Raw genomic sequence first — 23,355 nt, forward strand, 5'->3', positions numbered from 1 at the left:
ATAATAATGCTTCTAAAGTGTTTAGGCATCAATACACACTTTAAGTGTTTAGTGTCATTAATTAATAATATAAATACAGTGTAAACTCTATATATCGACACTCCATTTAACGTCAAACTCCGTATAGCGTCAAAATTTCTCGACTTTGGTTGGTTTACATTGTTGTCTATACAATAATACACTCCATATAGCATCACGCTTACTCTAATTAACGACCACAATAAGGCATTACTAATTACTAGGAAGTACTGACTAAGTTGCCGAAATCAATGGAAATGTAGTTGTGTATGTTTTCTTTTACTGACATACCGAAAATTCTAAGAAATGCAGTCGTATGTTTGTTGTGTGAATGAAGTTACACATGTTTACCTCAACTACTCGGCTTTCGTTAGTTACACGTTATCATAATCTCTCAGTTGCCTACAAACCCTCAAACTACAAGAATGGCGAGTAAAAGAAAATCTTTGTGTGTTGACGAAAAAGTTTCATTAATACGTGCTATAGAAGCTGGTGAAAAAATTAGTGATGTGAAATTTACAAACCTACATAGAAGTTGACGACAGTCTGGTTACAACAGTTTCATTGACAGATGAAGAAATTTTAAATTCTGTGAAAAATACTGAGGAACAGCAGGCGGATGAAGATGAAGATGAGAAAGACGACCCTGAGCCTCCACGAAGCACTTAATGCAGCAAAATTGTTGGAAAAATATTTTTTATTTAATGAAGTTGATGTGACAGTATCTCATGATATGAGTAAAATTTATAATAAATTACAATTAGAATATTGGTGCAACAAAAAATATCAGACTAAAATAACCGACTATACGCAATAAGCGTTGTTATTTGTATTGTATTGTTGTTATTTGTATAATATTATTTGTATAATACACTCGTACATGTCAGAACGTTAAAATAATGCAATTTTTTCTTTCTTTCCATTTAACGACCACTCTCTATAACGTCGAAAAATGCACGGTCCCTTAAGTGACGTTATATAGAGTTTACACTGTAATTTTAAAATAAAAATAATAATTTTTCCTTTGAAGTACAATCAACGAAATTTTCATAATAAAATTTCTGATATTAAAAATAATAGTTGCCTTTGAATAAAAGTCGTTATTAATTGTTGTCATATCCTGGAATCATTTTTTTATTATCAGAAGATTCAGATAATTATTGCATCACACATTTAGCATAAAAATAGAAATGGAATTTAATATAAATTGAAAATATATTTGTATTTTTATCCAAAAAAAAAGCTCTAAATAATGTTTACAGTTAAATAAAATTAGAAACCATAGAAGTAACTTTAAAATAATTGGTTATTTATTGAGTTACAAAAATCATTCAGAATCTGAAAATATACAGTATAATACAAATAATTAATTACAATCAAATAATAAAAGAACTAGAAAAAGATCGGCAACACATTGGATAAAAATTAGTTAAAATTTGAAAAATTAAATAAACAAATATTTATTTTCTTCCATTAAGTGTAACATAAAGTTTATAATATTGTTCGAATGTTATTTTTAAATTATATCCATATTACTGCCATAGCATCTTTTTGTGACAGTCTTTACGAATTTCGGCATTTGTTTTATCCAACTTAAGAACTGGAATAGAAATTGAATAGTACCATTAATATAGTCATAAAATCTACAATTACAGAATCTTAGGTTGATGAGCAAATTTTATTATAGAGAAATCCTCTTCTAACAATTCGATGACCGGATGTCGTATCGTTTTACGTCACTTCTGTGACTATTTTATTCGGTTGTCGATTGGTCGACTGAGATAGTGGCGGGATTTATGAAAGAATGAAGGCGAGCGAAGCGAGCATGTTGTGTCTAGTTAATATTAAAAATTAATAATTTAATTAAATATTCAATTCTTATTATTATTTAATGTTTTTTATTAAATTTTTGTATTTATTTTAGAAATGTTTATTATTTTCTGAATGTAATATTTAATAATTTAAAAAAAATATTAAATTTAGAGAATAATAAATATATATTATATATGTACTGTATACAAAATATTATTAGATTATTAATTTTAAATATTTATTATTTTAATTCAATTTTCGATTGTAATTTTTATCACAAATTTTGTGTTAAATTTATTGATTTATTTTTTAAATATTTATTGATTTATTAATTTTTCCTTAATTGTACAACGTTACGTTTTTTACAGGTTATATCTTACGTATATTTAAATATATTATTATACTTTGTATATTCATTTTTTTAAATATTAAATAATTAATAATAAATATTTAAAATTAATAATTTAATAATATTTAGTAGAAATTAGATTAAATAATAATATAATAATTTATATCAATGAATAATACATACGGATAGTTAACCTCAATTATATTGCAGCACTTGAAAAAGTATATAAGTGTTATGTCCGACTCCGGAGCCTTTTTTAAATTCACGTTGAACAATCCTGAGGAATAGCTATTCCATTTCTTTAAAAGAAACCAGGATAGATTCAATTAAGCGGTACAAACATCGTACCAGTTTTCTTTTTCTCATGTCTCTCATTCCCTTATTCTTTCCGGCTCCCCACTTAATTTTTCAATGGTCTTCCGATGCGTGGTGACACCCACAATTAACATATACTTAAATTAAGTTCCGTCAACGGGACATCTCATACTTTGTAAGACGCTGCAAATTCCCCCTCCCCAGACTCGGACTTCATGGTTGCATCTTAAAATTTTTCAAGAGCAAAATCACTCTACCGAGCACCGGCTTGCTTTTCGGTTGGTAGCTGAGTTACCCCTCAGCAAAGAGTCAATTACTAGGTACAGCAGTATCCTCAATCTCTCAAATTTTCAATAAAAAAAATAAAACCGATCATCATCGCTTTTATATCACAGTCAAAGAATAATATATACATCTATATATTTGAAAAATCATATAAGGAAAAAAATTAACGAAATTATCATTGTTAAAAAATTATAGCGCATACGCGAATTAATACATCAGTAAAAGTGAAAAAAATTCGCATCGCGAAAGAAAATTAAAGTTGATGAAAGTTAACAGTGTTATTGGTTGTGAGTGAATAGCTCCGAGTTCAATTATAATTTTGAGTGTAATTATATCGAGTTTACTACTATTATGAAGAAAAAAACAAATAAAACAATACATGGGTAAAATTAAAAAAATATCATCCTTTAAAAGAGTATCAACTCTATTTCCTATAAGGAAAATTAAAGGAGTACTATTCTCATATAACATAAAATTAAAAACATAGAAAACCAAAAATCTCAGTGTATATTAAAAGTGTAGTAAATGTTCAAAAATAAAGATACGATCCTTTAAAGAGTATCATCTCTATTTTCTATCAAGAAACATAAAAGCATTTTATCTTTACTAAAGATTAAAATTTAAAAGTAAAATAAAAAGAAAAACCAAAGTGAAAACAAATTTTTGTGTTTGATTAATTAAAATAAGTTAGTTAGCATTAACATCTTACCCTCACACGATGACCGGATTGTACGAGAAAAACAGCAGCCAATTCAAAGGTTCTACAGCTGGAGATCACATTCAAGGGTCCAGAGATTTCCCGCGAAGGAATATCCCAGCAAATAGTAATCTAAGGAAAATATCAGCGCAAAGGTAAGAAATTCAGAAGTGGCTATTTTATCTTTCTCGACTCAATAATAAAATTTCAATCAGCCTCAAATTTAAGTGGAAAAAATGAAGCTATAATTTTACAATTGTATTTAATAATGAACATATAGTACACTAATGGAAAAAATTAAAGGATCAAAAAAAAATTCTAAATTTTTAGGCGATTTTCAACAGGCTCTAACTTTGAGAGAAATGGTCGTACAAGAAAAGAAAAAAAAAGGAAATTGTAGCTCCAAGTATCTACTTTTTGGATTAGAAGTTTACAATTTTCTGGCGTCAGCAGTTTTTGAGTAATCTTAAAAAAACCAACGACAAAAAAATTTGCAAATTTTTTTAACTTTTTTTATTTTTGGTCTCCGGGCGTGGAAAAAAATTATTTTTGCTTAATCACTATGAGGATCGGATACCTTCATTATTCAGCTTTAATTTCTTTTTTTATAGACCTTGATACGTCCACTTCTCGCCGAGATATCGGTCTTCAAATGGAAAAGGATCCTTTTGTCATTGATTATCGATATCTCAGAAACCAATGATCGCCCAGAAAGTTAATGGTGGGTTTTAAAAACTTGAATAAATTCCCTTCAATGATTAGCCATTGCTTTTTCGAAAAAAAAATTTTTCCTATCGTCACATGAATTTAAAAATGCAACAAAAAAAGGCTTTTTGTGGTTTTTTGGAAAATCAAGCGCTGAAACGAAAATATTGTGGAAATCGATAATGTTGACTGTGCATTTTACACTTCAATATGTCCACAAAAACCCTGCAGAAAGCCAAATTAATCCAACTAGCCGTTTTTTTGTTTCACGCGATCAAATTTTAAAAAAAATTAAAGGATCACGTTTTTTGCTCTGAGAAGCTCATAATCTTTAACAAGATGAAAACAAACATTTTTTCGGAGCTTTGTCCACAATTTTATTGCGGACAGTGTTTAAATTGCCAAAAGAGAAAAAACTTTTTTTTCGAAACAAAATTAAAAAAAAAAAAATTTTTTCAAAAAAAATTTTTTCGGAATAACTTTAGGAAATTTACAAAACCAACACCCAATAATTTTTAGCACGTTTACGTTGCTGCATTCCGTAATTTTACTGATCTCTCAGTCATTAAATTAAAAAAAATTTTTTTTTTTTGAAAATTTTGTTTCGAAAAAAAAGTTTTTTCTTTTTTGGAAATTTAAGCACTGTCCGCAATTAAATTGTGGACAAAGCTCCGAAAAAATGTTTGTTTTCATCTTGTTAAAGATTATGAGCTTTTCAGAGCAAAAAACGTGATCCTTTAATTTTTTTTAAAATTTGATCGCGTGAAACAAAAAAACGGCTAGTTGGATTAATTTGGCTTTCTGCAGGGTTTTTGTGGACATATTGAAGTGTAAAATGCACAGTCAACATTATCGATTTCCACAATATTTTCGTTTCAGCGCTTGATTTTCCAAAAAACCACAAAAAGCCTTTTTTTTGTTGCATGTTTAAATTCATGTGACGATAGGAAAAATTTTTTTTTCGAAAAAGCAATGGCTAATCATTGAAGGGAATTTATTCAAGTTTTTAAAACCCACCATTAACTTTCTGGGCGATCATTGGTTTCTGAGATATCGATAATCAATGACAAAAGGATCCTTTTCCATTTGAAGACCGATATCTCGGCGAGAAGTGGACGTATCAAGGTCCATAAAAAAAGAAATTAAAGCTGAATAATGAAGGTATCCGATCCTCATAGTGATTAAGCAAAAATAATTTTTTCCACGCCCGGAGACCAAAAAAAAAAAAAATTTTAAAAATTTGCAAATTTTTTTGTCGTTGGTTTTTTTAAGATTACTCAAAAACTGCTGACGCCAGAAAATTGTAAACTTCTAATCCAAAAAGTAGATACTTGGAGCTACAATTTCCTTTTTTTTTCTTTTCTTGTACGACCATTTCTCTCAAAGTTAGAGCCTGTTGAAAATCGCCTAAAAATTTAGAATTTTTTTTTGATCCTTTAATTTTTTCCATTAGTGTATATTCATATATTTAGAAAGATACCTCTGTTTAAATATAAACTAGAATTAAAAGAAAGTCCACATCGAAACGTATCCTTAAACAAATAAATATGGCTTGAACTAAACATTTGAGCCGAAAATTGCATTGGTTAGTCCGAACGCCTAATCTACGCAAACCAAATATTAAATAATTAAAAGTCGGACATAACATAAGCACAATTTTCTTCACTAATATTTAAAAATAAGAAGTAAATAATATTTATCAAAATTTTCAATTTAAATCGCTATAGTGATTCAGTATACTGAATATAATTATTAAGCATATATAAAATTCGCACTTTTAAAACACGTGTTGTGTATGTAGCAACTTCAACATTTAGTTTTCGTGTAACCCCTGTGCACGCGCATCGTAAAGATGCGGATCATACATTAACATTGTTACGATGTGGGATCGTACGCCGCCGTTTAAGCTCGGGTAGTGATTGTCACGTGCTTCAATATGGCGTTGCCGCCTATTTAAGCACGTGCAACCAGTATCCATCGCTTTTTATACTACTCGCAGTTGACAGTGCAGTAGCTTTTTGTACTACCAGCAGTCTATATCGCATCGTAGCTATCTGTCGTACTTACTTTTGCTGCCACCGTATCAGAGTCAGTGTTATTTGATATTATAGTTGATTACAGTTAGTTAATCAGGTCAATTAACCAGTATAATTATTACAGTTAGTTAATAGTTATAGCAACCAGTTAGTGTTATACGCGTATCGGTGAATTATCCGATTATTTGGAGTAATATTGGGTAGGAAGCCCTGTGCAGTTAGTCGCAGTAACTTTGATATCACACACAATTAGTTGTGTGATTATCAGAATTGTACCAGTGTGCTTGTGTTGTGGCAATTAGATAATTATTAGTTAAATAAATAATTATCTAAACTATAAACTGAACCAGTGTTTGAGTGAATTCACCTGATCCAGTCCACACTCCTATAATTAAGTATAAGAGAAGCAGCACCCGGTCAACCACCGATCCAAGGAGGAGATTTCCAAGGGTCAATCAACCGCCAGTTCACCATCATCAGGAACTTCAACACCGAAAATTGAGATTAGGCTAAGTACCTAGGTTTAGCTTTAGTCTTGTAAGGCCAGTTCGGGTAAAAATTAATTAAAGACGAGTCTCAAATTGAGTTTAGCTGGGTCAGACTCACGAAAACTATATCCAACACCAAAAATATAGTTTGTACGTTAACCCCGACGTTGCAATGGCGCCCAACGGGTTTTAATTAGTTAATTAATTAATTAAGCCTAAAATTAACATCTTTTAATTGCATAAACTTATGTTAGTCACTTTGTAATTAGAAACATTCCAGACATAAAAACCAGTAAATTTCGAGTCAGAGTCTGCGAAATAAAATATAACATCGTATAAAATTTATCAGTTATCATGCTGGTTCAATTACAACAATTGTTCCCTAAAAAATTCCTAAAGCCTTGACTGCGAAGAAAGTTTTATCAGAAAGAAAACGCGCAATAATTATTTTTATTTAATTCATTTTTTTGTTAATTAATTATATATTTTGTTACGTCCAGCTAAATGCTGAACGTTATATTTTTATTGCTAATTTTGTTTTATTGATGAAAATCGAGCCGACGACCAGATTTTATTTTTTTCTATAATTACTTTTATATTTTTGATAATTTTTATTGATAAGGCATGACGTAGTTGTAAAAATGCTTTTAAGGGATTAAGACTTGTTTGCTTTGACATTTTTTGAAATGCTAGAGCAAACACCTAAACGTAGTCTTAATGACCCCTCGGGCAATTGTAAAGGCCCAAAGGCCATCTGGAAACACTTTTCGTAGAAAACAAAAATATTTATCAACAAAAAGTGTACGTGGAACATAAATTTTGAGCTAAAAATAAAATAATCTTAATCCCTTACTTTCTCTTTAAGTGCACTTTGTCGAGACATCGTGGCATCACAAAACAAATAGAAAAATCTAATTTTAATGACGAAATGGTCATTAACTGAAACTCAATAATTTAAAACAAATGAAAAAAAAAAAATATATTTAAATAAACAATTTAAAAGAATAAATAAAATAGGAAAATATTCAAATAATAAATAGCAATCCAATAAATAATTTTTAAAAACGAAACTCAAATATATACTACAAGAAAAATTAATAATCTCTAAATTCAAATGTATAACTCATCAATTTCAACTACAAGAAAAATTAATAATCAAATAAATAATCTCTACACGTAATATTATTATTTAAATATATAACTCATCAACTCCAATTACAAGAATAACTAATAATTCAATAATTATTTCTAAGATGGTCCAACATAGACTTTTTGAATAAATAAAAGAATAATTCAATTTATCACTTCAATTGAAAGAACAATTAAAAATATAATTAAAAATTCATACAAAAACGTCATGAATAATTTAAAATTTAAGATAGAAAATATAATTTTTACTTTTAATATTACAAATAGAGTCGGCTGCTAGCCACCTATCTTAAATTCAAATTAAGATTTAATTGACCAACAAAATTAATAATTTTTAAGTTAAATAAAACCTATAACAATAATTAAATAATATAGGCTCAACGCCAATTTAAATAATATCAACGTTAACTAAAATTGATATTTTAAGCTAATAATTATAACATTAAATAAATTTATAAATAAATTTAAATAATATTAGTATAGATAAATTTAAGTAATATTGTTATAAATAAATTAAGTAATATTATTATAAATGAATTTAAATAATATTATTATAGGTAATTTTAATGATATTATTATAAATAAATTTAAACAATAAGTATAAACAAATGTAAATATTTAAAGTTTTATATTTTTATAAATAAAATATGGTACATGTGGGTGTATGTGTGGGTGCGCACGCACATAGGTCCACATAGGGGCATGCCCTTCCCACTTTCCTAAGTTGAAAATCATAGAGAAAGGGAAAGGTCCCATAGGAACTGTGCTCCGATCGGACACAGTTTTCCCCCAAAAACAGTACTTCGAGTAAACCTGATAAGAGATTATAAAAAGTGTCGTCAAACCAAAAATCACACAATTCGTCAGTTCACAGTTCGATAGTTCGGCTCAGCTCAGTTTAGTTCCGGTTGATTAAGGAAAGGAAAATACAAGTGTCCTCACACTTTTTCCGTATTAGTTCAGCACTAATTTCCTTTTTTTTTTATTTTCGAGTGTCCTCACACTGAAAATTAATTCAACTATATTTATTTATTTTCGAGTGTCCTCACACTGAAAATTAATTCAATTTTTATTTCAAGTGTCTTCACACTGAAAGTTAATTCAAATATTTCGCAGGTGTCCACACACTCAAGTCCATTCATTTATCGTGCAAGTGTTTCCTCATTTAAACTCTTCAATATTTAGCGAGTACTTTTTGTAATCTCTACTCCGTCAATTCAGTGTAATAAATCAAACTAATAGCTGCGATCTCAGGTACTGTAATTTTTAAGTTACTTTATATATAATTATATGTCAAATTATTTTATATTCAATCGGTTATTGAAATTACCCTCATGGTAACGACTTCATATATACATTCAGATTCATACTACTTAGCGTCGGCTGATAGCCACCTAATATACAAACGAACCCAAACTCATAATCTCTAGTGTCGGCTGATAGCCACCTAATATACAGACAAACCCAAACTCATAGACTCTAGTGTCGATCGTTATCCACCTAGTATTTTCATAGAATATTTTAAGTTATAGTGTTAGAATTTTTATTTGTAAAATTTTGTATTTGTAAAGTTATATTTTTGGGTCTCAATATAGATAATTAATTGTAATTTAAGTTTTATTAATCTTCAACCCAGACAAACATCCTCACAGATTCCCAGTCTATAAGCCGTTGGCTTGGACTAAAATAAATATAAAATTAAGTCCGTATCTGGACGTAACAATTTATTATTTTTCTTTGCATTTTTTGATTAGTTTTTGAGAAAAACTAAATTTTTGGTTCATTTTTATTTTTGATTTCCAAAAATTGGAAATAATAAAAGAAAAATTACCCGGGATTAATTTTTCTAAGAATTTCTCTTTGCCCGGGAACAAACAAACAAAAAAGATAAAATTATTGTAACAATAATTAATCAGTGCACATTCCTCAGGTAGGGAATTAAAAGAAAATGCCAGGAAAATAATAGAATAAGATTGTTAAATTTAATATTTAAGTGTATATAAATAATTTTGTAAAATTAATTATAAGTGATAGTTATATGTGTAATTAATAATTAAGCTTATTTTAGTTCAAAAGTAAAATCTAAAAGTACAAAAATTTATCAAATAACTGATAAAGAAATTTAGTACAAAACCGGAAGTGACAAAATAAAACTTAAGTATTATAAAACTAGAAAATTCTAGAATAACGTCTTTGTAAAAAAATGAAAGTCATTAAGGATTATAAATCCATAAATAGATTGAAATAATAATAACAACTCGCTTAGCAACAGAGATTTAAAAAAAAAAAACTTAAGTTTTAAAGAAAATAAAATAAAATAATAATAATCATCCGCTTAGTAACAGAGAATGAATCAAAACGACAAATACCTAAACAGCCAGGGAGACTCATTGTCGCGATCGAATTATTATTATTATACACGAATAATAGAACATAAAGAATAATCGATAATCCGCAAAAGCGGCAAAATTTTAAATTGTTTGCTACAGAGAACTGCCTGAGAATTCATCAGCCTTACAGTCAGTAATATAGAAATTACCAGAATAAATATCCACCCAATAATTTACCGCCATCTGTAGAGTCAATAAATAACCAGACTCGATAAAAAGAGACGCAAGTAAAATTGTTGACAATAAAATTTATTACGCATCACGGATTTGCATAACAAGAAATAAAAGTACAAAGTAAATAAATTTTAATAAAAACGTTTTGATATAAAATAAAACTCAAGTTATATAGTAAAGTATATAAATTCAAGTACCAGTAAATAAAAGGGATATAAGAGATATACCCAGAGATAAAATTTTTAATAACAGGTTATATACGCACATATATACAGGTATTGGTTTTAATATATTTTATATTCAAATGAAAGAAATAAATAATAAAATATTAAATTTTGAAACATTTAAAAAATGATTTAGTATAAAATTTTGAGAAAAAAATATAGTTTTTTATAAATCAATACATTTAATCCCAAAACATGACCGCGAATAATAATACTGCTTTATTGTAAGTCAACAGGTGTAACAAGCGGCAAGCGGAGGATTCTGGTCATCGAATATCTTGTTTGATTTTTATTTTCCATTTTTTCTTACATTTTTATTTTTTGTTTTTGTTTTTTTGATTTTTTTCGCTTGTCCAATTTTCTGTTTATTCTTTCCCCACGGGTATTAAAAAAAAACATCAAGATGGTTGAAACAAGAACACAAGTGGGAAATCTTCAGAGAGAAGTGCAACACCTAAATGAAACGGTTGCCAAATTACAAAAAAAATTGTCAGAAAGTCAAAGTCAAAACCAGGAAAAAGATGAAAATAACAGAACACCGGAAGAAACTAAATCAAATAAAAAAACCATACCGGTAATCACGCAAGACAAAATTCTAAGTAAACGACTGGAAATAAGACGAGACAAAATAGACCAACAAGGCTGGAAATCGGCAGAAAAATACGACTTTGGTGAAGAGGCTGACAATGAAGAAGGAGATGTAATAATACACCCACAGCCAAACCAGTATGAAGAACAAATGAAAGGAAATATCACGTTCCTCACAAAAGAAGAAAAAATATTGTTACTGAATGAATATAAACGTAATATATTCATGCAAAACATGGAGAAAAACAAAGAAATGAACGAAAAGATAGTAGAATGGTGTAAGACAACAGCAAAATACGTTTAATGGTCAAGGGATATAGTAAGAAAAGAAAAAAGCTTACAGAAACGCATCGAGTTAATAGAGTCCATGCTGCATATAACAAAAGAAGACCAGATAAAAGCCCTAGAGATCGAACTAAATCTAGTAGAAGAAACCGATGGAAACAGGGAAAATGCGATAGTGGATTATGTCACGAGAGGGATGCAATTGCTTGACGAAACAGTAGACCTAGACGGAATACGAAATTCAACCCAAGTGAACCAGAAATTCGACAACAGAAAGTCACGAACGCATGAGAACGTGTCGCAATATCACAACGACCAACACAGATATACAAACCGACAGTCGTTACAATATAATCCAAGTACACACCAAACACAACAGGGTTATACTACGCAACCATCAGGACAATATAATCAAGGTCAACAATACCAAAATCATAACCAGCCCATGTACCAAAGCAGACCAAACATGACATACAGCTACAGAGAGGAATCGATAAGAAGGACGGCTGATAAAATACATCTGATGGAAACATTGATCAGAGTAAAAGGACTAAAATATAACAAAGACAGTCAACCAAAGCAATGGATACAGACAATAACAGAAGCGTGTCAAGAACTATGCCTAGATTTTAATGATCGATTGGAATTATTTAAAATGGCATTCAACACGGAAAAAGAGTGGATTAAACAAAACATCGACACGTGGAACAGCTGGAATGACGTGGAAAGAGGATTCAGATTAACGTTCTGTAAGACAATAAAGGATGCAGACGTACTACAGGAAATTTTCTCGACATACCAGAGGAAAAATAAGGACTCTCAGCAATTCATCAAAAATATGAGGACAAAGTTTAATGAACTCCAGTGCCCAATGGACATGGAGAAACAGTTAGAAATAATAATACCGAAGCTGGATGCAGAAATACAGAGGGAACTGCATATATTCGAGCCAATATTATCATATAAAAAACTAACTGAAGCATTATCAAAAGCTGAAGACAGGGTCACAGACATGAGAAGATCAAGAGAAAACAGATGATCGACAATACGTAGGCTGCAGTCAACAAAAGATTCTGTAGCAGCAACGGAAACAGAATCGGAAACGAGAACAGAACGGGATCAAATCAGAAGAATCCAGAAAAGAAATAAACAACATCGAAAAATTATAAAAAAGAACCAAGTCAAGCATAAAAATGTTGACGACAATAACGACGAGAAAAAATTAAATGACGTATTTAACAAAGAGAAATACAGTTACAGAGATAGATCAAAGTCAAGTGATCGCAGTAAAAGATCAGGATCCGATACATCGAGATCATCAGGGAGATTAGTAGGTGGCACGTACACGTGCTTGAACTGCGGAAAGAAAGGCGATCACAAGACCAGAGAGTGCACAGAAGACAGAGTAGACGTCTGTGTACGCTGTCTTAAGTTAGGGGAGACAGTCAAGAAATGTAACTGTGTAAAAAACTAGAGAGGCGAGCGCATCAGCGGGAATTGTTGCTCGTACCTCAAATACTCCCCGCAACAACCCGTCAACGCCGGGGGGAGAGGCCGCCCAGCCACATCTATCTGGATAACACGGATAGCATAACAGATGACCACGCGACATCGAGTGAGTCGGAAGTGAGCGTGGACGGGATTTACCGGATTAAATATAATAAAATTAATAATTGTAAAGATATCTGTGCCATAATGGGAGGTTGTATTGTGACGTGTTGTTGGGACGATTATTATGAGCCATCGCCGGTACATATGAAGAAAGCGATAGTCAACAAGCAACCAACGGCAGCCCGATCAGGAGAGGCGCACACCATCATCATACCAGAAGGGGCAACACTGTGTCAACGAACGACAATTATTGTAAGTAAACATTTTATATGCACAGTCGATATAAGTAATATCAGATGTACGGCATTGTTCGACTCAGGTGCCAGCCGGAATTTTATGACACAGCATATCGCAGACAGAATACCAGCAAATATCATAAAAATTAAATTTGACTCAGCTAAAAGCTCGTTTATTTTAGAAGATAATTCAGCTGTCCAAAGTTTATACAGGGTATTCGTCACATTCGAAATCGATGGAGTGGAAATAAATACATGGTTCGAAGTATTCGATCAGATGCCAGATGACATAATATTCGGCATGAAGTTTCTGATGGACCACGGAATACATTTGCACGCTGACAGTATGAGCTGGACATGGAAACATGACAGTAACAGAAGAACATGTGAATCAGCAGTACCAGGTAACCAACTATGTACCATTCAATTAAATACACTGGTCACAGAAATTAAGGGATAGAAAAAAAATCCGAAATTTTTAGGTGATGTTCAACATGCTGTAACTCGGTGAAAAATGGTCGTATAAAAAAACTTAAAAGAGCAAATTGTAGCCTCAAGTTTCTAGTTTTCAGATCTGGACCTCAAAATTTTTTATCATGTACGGTTCCGGAGTAATCATAAGAAAACCAACGAAAAAAAAATTTTCAAAATTTTTGCTGGTCTTTCAATACCTCTATGGGCGACAATAAATTTTTTTGAATAATCCGACTGTCTGACTTTTCTCGGAAATTTTATGCCCTTTAATTTGGTGGCCTTAAAAAGTCTCTCCGACGATTTGGCGCCGAGTTATCATTGATCAAAGCAAAAAAGTCCATTTTGGCTTTGATAATCAATAACTCCGGATGTATTGGTCGTACAGAGAATGGAAGCAGGGTTTTGAAAACTGGAAAACATTCTCTATAAGGCAAAATTAATGGCATTTGATAGAAAAATTTTTTTTAAAGCGATATTGTTTGGTAAAAAAGAGGTCAAAATTCACGAATTTAAGGATATTCGGAAATCTTGCTATAACTTTGGATATAACGGATAAACAAAGGATATCTTCGACTTTTTTTCAACTTCAAAGTGTCCTGAAAAAACCCTGAAAATTTAAAATCGCTGCGATTTTTTATTCTTAGTGCCCCGAAGCTTTAAATTTATCGATTTTGTCAAAAATCACCATAATTGGTAGTTTCTCGGTGTTTGTTCATTTTTTCGATTTGAAAATGGTTTTTTTACCGATAATCTTCATTTCTTTGATCAAAAAGATCGATTATCGAAAAAAATTAATAAAAACAAATTTTGAAAAAAAAAAAATTGTTTTTCAAAATTTTTTTTTTCAAAAATTTTTTTTTTTCAAAATTTTTTTTTTGTTGTATCTGCAATGATTTATCATTGTCAAAAAAAATTCCTAAAATTTTTGTTACCGCTGTAACTGCATCTGCTTCAAATGTCAACTTAACAAACATACCCTTTGGGTAATTCTAATGCCGGCGGTAAAAAAAATTTTAGGAATTTTTTTTGACAATAATAAATCATTGCAGATACAACAAAAAAAAAATTTTGAAAAAAAAAAATTTTTGAAAAAAAAAATTTTGAAAAAAAATTTTTTTTTCTAAATTTGTTTTTATTAATTTTTTTCGATAATCGATCTTTTTGATCAAAGAAATGAAGATTATCGGTAAAAAAACCATTTTCAAATCGAAAAAATGAACAAAAACCGAGAAACTACCAATTATGGTGATTTTTGACAAAATCGATAAATTTAAAGCTTCGGGGCACTAAGAATAAAAAATCGCAACGATTTTAAATTTTCAGGGTTTTTTCAGGACACTTTGAAGTTGAAAAAAAGTCGAAGATATCCTTTGTTTATCCGTTATATCCAAAGTTATAGCAAGATTTCCGAATATCCTTAAATTTGTGAATTTTGACCTGTTTTTTACCAAACAATATCGCTTTAAAAAAAATTTTTCTATCAAATGCCATTAATTTTGCCTTATAGAGAATGTTTTCCAGTTTTCAAAACCCTGCTTCCATTCTATGTACGACCAATACATCCGGAGTTATTGATTATCAAAGCCAAAATGGACTTTTTTGCTTTGATCAATGATAACTCGGCGCCAAATCGTCGGAGAGACTTTTTAAGGCCACCAAATTAAAGGGCATAAAATTTCCGAGAAAAGTCAGACAGTCGGATTATTCAAAAAAATTTATTGTCGCCCATAGAGGTATTGAAAGACCAGCAAAAATTTTGAAAATTTTTTTTTCGTTGGTTTTCTTATGATTACTCCGGAACCGTACATGATAAAAAATTTTGAGGTCCAGATCTGAAAACTAGAAACTTGAGGCTACAATTTGCTTTTTTAAGTTTTTTTATACGACCATTTTTCACCGAGTTACAGCATGTTGAAAATCACCTAAAAATTTCGGATTTTTTTTCTATCCCTTAATTTCTGTGACCAGTGTATGAGCGAATCAGACAAACTAACCAGATTTTTAGATGCTGAATTTACATTAATGGACCAAGCCGAGCTTGGGACATTAAAAGGAGTCGAATATGAAATTGAACTGACAAACTATACACCAATATGCGTCAAACCATATAGAAGATCGCCAAAAGTCACTGAAGAGCTACATAAAATCGTTAAACAGTTGCTGGAGTACCAGCGAGTGGAGCTTTCAGCCAGTGATGGTAAAGAAAAAGTTATTACCAGGGCAAGACGCAGATGGCATTAAAACATGGAGAATGTGCATCGACTACAGACCAGTTAACAAGGTCATGAAGATGATAAATTATCTCATGCGGAGAATTGACACATCACTAGAAGTCATCAGAGAAGGTGCATATCGAAGTGTAATTGATTGCACAAACGCATACTATCAGATCCAAGTCAAACCAGATCATCGCCAGTTTACAGCGTTTGCCGTAGAAGGAATGGGTGCATTTGAATTTGTGCGAATGCCTTTTGGCCTATCCACAGCGCCTGGAGCATTTCAACGAAAGATAGATCTGATCATTTAAACTATGAAACAAGTATTACGCCAGCTTGAACTACCAGCCCACTGGATCAATTATGTTCATCCATACATGGACGACTGGGTGGTAGCAACACCGACATTTGACAATCATCTACAAGTCCTGGAGATTTTATTCAAGGTCTTCAGAGAGGTAGGGTTGTTAATGAAACGAGAAAAATGTCGATTTTGTGTTTCAGAAATGAAATATCTGGGGTTCATCATCAAGGGAAACGAACTACACCCGGACCCAGAAAAACTGAGCGCAATCGAGAATTACCCGGAACCAACCAGCAAGAAACAGCTGAGACGTTTCTTGGGAATGGTAAATTGGTACAGGAGGAACATGAAAATGGTCGCAAAAATCCGAGGGCCACTCACATCATTGGTCAGTGAGAAAGCTATATGGACTTGGGGACCAGATCAACACAGAGCGTTTAATCAGATCAAAGAAATGCTTTTAAATGTCCCGGCATTAACGGTACCAGATTATAACTTACCATTTATTTTATATACAGATGCTTGCGACACCAGTATTGGAGCAGTCCTTACTCAGAAAGGACCAGAGCACGAATATCATATTACTGCGATCAGTAGATCCTTAAACAAACATGAGAGGAACTTAATGACGACAGAAAAGGAGTGCTTAGCAGTCATTTGGCCATACCAGAAGCTAAGAGGATATTACGATGAATATCCAGTGACAGTCGTTACCGATCATGCGAGTTTAAAATGGCTGCAAAATGTCGAAAATCCAAAGGGTCGACTAGCCCGATGGGTAGCAGAATATTCGTTATGGGCAATAACAATCGTCCATCGACGGAGCATCAACAATGAAGCGGCCGACGCTCTATCAAGAGTCTACAAGGGCGTCGAACCAGAACTAGAAAAGGTCAGTAGACTGAAAGACATTAGACAACAGTGGTACGATTGGAAGTTAACCAAGGTCAAGGCTACACCAGACCGTTTCTCTAATCATTTTTTGATAAATCCATCCATTCGAAAGTTATCGGAGCTGGAAGTCAAATCTATAATAAATTTCCAGATCTTTTTACTTTTCCAGCAAAACTATCAGACTTATCAAAAAATGTCATAGGATCTTTTTTATAGACAATTGTATTCCCTACAAATTCGTTGAAATAAAGTTCGTTCAAATTCCTCATTGTTTTCTAGTTATTTTCATTTTAATCTTAAGTTCTCAGAATAGAGTAGAAGACTTATTTTTACGAGCTTGGCATTATCATGATATGAACCGAGTTCAATCATTTGTAAAATTTTATTTTCAATACAAAAAAATACGTTTTGATACATCTATATCGTAATGCATAAATATATTTGACAATTATTACACTTTTATCTTTTGAAATTGTTATTTGTATTATTTGTCGATTGACAAAATTGGTAGAATTTTTTTAAACTGTTTAAGAAATTTAAGCGTTTTATAATATACATGTTTTTTAGATTAAACGTTTTTTCAGAAAAAGTGTTAAACTCCGGAATACCTGTTTTAATTTAAAACACTCGATGTTTTTTTAAACGTTTAATGTTGTAACAGGGTAAAATAGATTCCAATGACTATTTATTAAGATCTAAATTTGGATTTGTCCACGGTCGATAATAGGTCCTGATTATAACCCGGTTTATTAAATTGAGTGATTCGACATGTCACCGGGTGTCGCTAATCAGTGAGACCTGAACACCCGTCCCTCTCTTTGGCTAATCAATTTAGTAGGGATGAGTTTTCCGAGGGTGAATCAAAGAGACCCGAATCGAGTAGTTATAAGGGAGGGCAGTGCCAAAAATCAAGAAAGTCAGTCAGACGACCGAAGGCGATGGACGCCTAAGTGAGAGTTAGTGAACGACTAGAGTGATTGGACCCATCATCTACACCATTCTATCCGAGGCAAGACGAGGACCTTAATAATCTGGAGCAAGAACAACTCGGACAATCGGGAACCAGAAGAGCAGATTTACCTGTAAGGAAAACTGGACGACCGTTGGAGGAATAGCCGGACATCAGCTACAAGTCTCATCTGGTTGCTGCTGTAAAAATTCATCAAGGTAAAATTATAATTAATTAAGGCCGGAATTTATATTCCAATGGCAGAATTAATTATAATTAATTTAATTAATATCTTTCCGTTGGTTCTCGCGTATATAAATTGGAAGTTGTAGGCCGTTGGCCATTACAACCACGCGTCTCGTCTTTTCAAAAGTTGTCGCGCCGCTCTTATTCGCTATATTGTGTCTATAACTCTGAATTATTTTATCCGAGGCCTTTGGCTGGAATAAAATAGTTTTCCGCGTGAATTATTAATTAAATAAATTATAATATAGCGTCAATAAATTAATTGAGGCCGGAATTTATTCCAGTGGCTGAATTAATTCATAAATAAACTTTAATTTACTCGAATCTGTCAATAAAATTCAGGACCCGAGTGACGCCAACTCAATGGCCGAATTTCTAGTCAATTCACAACGTAATTCTAGTCACAATTTAATTATAAATTAATTTTAAGTTAATTAATTAAAATATCTGAATAAAATGAAGTCATAAAAAGGACGCTAGAATTTTGATAAATTGTTATTGAGTAAAATGGAAAGAAACGGATTATTTTAGTGTGAAGTAAATTAATGTATAGAAATAGTGGTAAAATTATTGGTGGAAAATTATAAGGAAAAATTAATTAATTAACACTTAATTTAAACAACAAATTAATCAATTAATATGTGTAAAATCAGTGAGTTGAAGGGAAATTAAGGAAGTGATAAATTGTAATCAGAATGAGTTAAAGTGAAAATTTTATATTGGAATTTTAGTTGAATTAGAGTCATGAAACTTTGGGTGAAAAGATTGTGATGATATTGAAAGTACAAAAGAAAATAGAGTTTCAAATAGAGTCAAGTAATGTTAATTAAAAGAAATTGTGGTTGTGATTTAGGTCCAGTGGACAAAATATAAGTTAGGTTTAAGATATGTCCGGTGGACACTAGGAAATAAGAAATGCGGGTTAACGTCCTGTGGACGGTTTTTTAAAAGTAATAATTACGGAAAATAAGGTTTAACGTCCGGTGGACGGTTTTTTTTTTTATAAAGGTGTATTAAGGTTCAAGGTTTAACGTCCGGTGGACGGTTTTTTAAAAAGAGGGTGTGTGTGTGTTACGTCCGGGAGACGCTTAAAATACGTGTGTGTGTGTGGGTGTGTGAATAACTTCCGGGGGACGATATTTAGTTTTGTCACAAGAAAAACGTCTAGGAGACGGAATTAGTTTGTCATAAGTTTAGTTGTCATAAGTATAGTTTGTCATAAGATTATTAACTGTTATGGAGTGTATTATTGTATAGACAACAATGTAAACCAACCAAAGTCGAGAAATTTTGACGTTATACGGAGTTTGACGTTAAATGGAGTGTCGATATATAGAGTTTACACTGTATATATATTAGGCTGATTCGAAAAACAAATAATTTTTTTTTCTTCCAAACAGGTTCAAAAGTTTTGTTTGGATAAAAAAAGACGCCTGTGAAAATTAGAGCTCTTAATATTAATATTAACATTGTCCGCATTGCACTTTTCTATTTCCCATAAGAATAACATGGAAAAAATTTTTTTTACGTCTTCTGATTTTTCTAAGTAGCTAACGATGCGTCATAGGGATAATTGGCAGGCATATTTTTGTAGGGAATTGAATGCTCTAAAAAAAAAGATTCTTATCATTTTTTGAGGAATCTATTTGTTCAAAAGTTATTTGAGGTCGAAGTCGAATTCATATGAAATTTTGAGATTTTCTTACTTTTCCGGCGAAACTATCAGACCTATTACAAAATATCATTTGACCTCTTTTGTAGACAATTTATTCCCTAGAAGTTATTCCGAATGAAGTTTTTCCGAATTCCGCATTGTTTTCTAGTTATTTTTATTTTAATGTCATGTTCATAAAAAAAACAGTCTTCTGATCGATTTTAAGAATCTTTTTTTGTAGAGCATTCAATAACCCACAAAAATATGCCTGCCAATTATCCCTATGTCGCATCGTTAGCTACTTATAAAAATCAGAAGACGTAAAAAAAATTTTTTCCATGTTATTCTTATGGGCAATAGAAAAGTGCAATGCGGACAATGTTAATATTAATATTAAGATCTCTAATTGTCACAGGCGTCTTTTTTTATCTAAACGAAACTTTTGAACCTGTTCGGAAGAAAAAAAAAATTGTTTGTTTTTTGAATCACCCTAATATATATATTAAATAATATGACAATTTTTTAATATCAAAGTTATTAAATTTTTATTCTGTCAACTATCAATCAAACATAAATCGCCAATACTTCAAAAATGTTCAAAGGTTTCGACAGTAATTTAAAAGTATAAAGTATCAATTTGATTATTTGAGTTAAGTAATACCATAAATTTTCTTAAGGAGGTTCATCGGTAGCAGTAGTTCGCAACTTTTAGAACGATATCTCTTGTGTAAAACATCGTAAGTACAAAAAGAAGTGGTAGAGATACAGTACACTTTTGTGCATCCTCTTATATGCACAGAAGTATAAAAATGATTCTATTGCGTCTTTTCCCCGACTTGGCTACGTTGCATTCTAACTTAAAATAATTTTTCATTGAGCAAATGTTATAGAAAGTGTTATGAATAATTTCGAGGTTATACATAGTTGGAGATAACAAATAATAAATAATAAATAATAATGCCTTCGCGACTAAAGAATGGAAGATTTATTAAAAAACGAGTTGCTGAGAAAATAAATAACTCTTTAGCAGTTTGTAACAGGGAAAAATGAGTTATTTTATTGACCAAAATCGTGATTTTTCGCTGATGGTCATTTACCCTACCCGCAACCCCAAACAAGCAATTTAATGAGTTTTTCGACTTGTCGCCGGGCGCGCTGATTGAAAATCCTCTTACGCTAGGCCCAATCATAAATTAGTCGAGGAGTGGTTTTCTGATAACAACCGAAGACACTCGAGCGAAATTATTAAAAATGTAAGACAGTAGCAGAGGAGACACATAACTGGCAGGGCCGGGTAGCCATCAAGACGTACAAACACAACCGGACAGACCACCAAGGATTGAGACGCTGAATTAACGCCGTAGAGTACAAGTAAATTTGGAACTTTGACGAACGAGACGGAAAGCCAAAGGAACCTGACGAGACGAACCACCAGACGGAGACAAAGCCACCAGAAAACATCAAAAATAAAATCAGGTATTACTGAAATTAATTGTTCTAGGCCCAAGTCAGAATATTAATTTAATTCACGTAAATACTTAGTCGTTCGTCGGGTAATCCGCGTCTAAGCCCGTAATAAATTAATTAGTTATAATTTGTTAAAATTAATTTAAGCCAGACGTTTGTCTAACCGGATCCAGGCCCTTTAGCCGGATCTAGGGCGTCGTTGATAATTCCAGGCCATTGACGAAATTATTGCGTCGTAGAAAATTCTAGGCCTATTGTGTGACAACACAAGCCAGAAATTTCGTGGTTGAGTCCGGGTTAAATAAAAGTAATTAATTAAAATAAATAAATTAAATTAAGTAAATTAATTAAATAAAATTAATTGAATAAATAAATTGAAATTTATAAAGAGACCGTTAAATAACTAAATAAGACAACGTTAACAGACGCGAAAACTCTGAGATAAAATTTAATTAATTAATAATTAAAATTATTAAATACTAGTAAATAATAAATTAAAGTTAATAACAATGAAAGAAAATTAAGTGTCTGAACAGAACAGAAATGAATCAAGGAAAGTCAAAAGTAGTCAGTGACGCATACTTTGAAGAATCGAGTGAGAATTGGGTGAACGTGGTATTGGAATTTCTGACGTAAATTTATTGTGGTTACAGATAATTACTAAAATGGAAATAAAAGTAATAGTGAGACAGTTGATTAAAAATTAATTAATTAATAATAATATCTTTAAACTAAATTTTAATTAATTAATTCTATTGTTAATAAAGGACGGTTAATTGAATGTATATTAATGAATTGTAATTTTAAACGGTGAATTGAATTGGAGGATTTTAATATTGGTAAAAGGAAAATTGTTAAAAGAGTGTGTGGGTTAAAAGTGAAAATAGTGTTAGTGATGTTAAAATTGTTAGTGGTAAAATTACGTTGAGGGTCAAGGTGACCACGTGAATTTGTTGTAAAGGTTTTAGATCACGTAGAGAGTCCAGGGGACCGCGTGAATAAATTAATTGTTAAGGTAAAAGTCGCGTAGAGGGTCCAGGGGACCACGCGGGAATAAATATAAGGTTTTAGCCACGTAGAGAGTTTTGGTGACCGCGTGGAGGATTAAGTTAAGGATTAGTTAAGTCGCGTGTGTGTGTATAATAAGTCCAGGGGACTCAGTGTGAGTGTGTGTATGTGATGCCAAAGGTAGTTGGCTTAATTAAGGTTTAGGAAATCGTCAAAGGTAGTTGACGAGAATAAGTTTTAAAAACGTCAAAGGTAGTTGACGGTGGTTATAAGGTTTATAAGTGTTATAAGGACAAAAGGTTTAATAAGGTAAAAAGGGTTATTAAGGTTTATAAGTGTTATAAGAACAAAAAGGTTTATAAAGTCATACAAATAAAGGTTAAAATTATTATTTAAATAAAGTGTTAATAATTATAAATTATCCTTCCTCTTCCTTCTCTTACAAATTAATTAATTTAGAACGACCCTGATGATCTAAGATCCGGCTCTGGGAGGCCGTTATTACTTCCAGTGGCGCCCTTAAATAGGACGACCAGAGTAGCAGCATAGCCCTGTTATATTTGGCGCTCAACTTTGAAAAACCCCCGTAAAAATTTGTAAGAGTAAGGTTGAGGAGTTTAATTATAATTGGTAAATAAAGTGGATGATTGTGCGGAAAGAAAAAGTAAAATTTTGAGTGTTTGGAAATTTAATTTTAACCGAAATTTATATTGATGAAGACAGTGAATTCTAATTGAATTACTTAATTAATAATTTACAGGTATTCTGAATAAGATTCTAA

Source organism: Microplitis mediator, chromosome 10 (genome assembly GCF_029852145.1).
Source record: "Microplitis mediator isolate UGA2020A chromosome 10, iyMicMedi2.1, whole genome shotgun sequence".
In the NCBI taxonomy this organism is placed as follows: domain Eukaryota; kingdom Metazoa; phylum Arthropoda; class Insecta; order Hymenoptera; family Braconidae; genus Microplitis; species Microplitis mediator.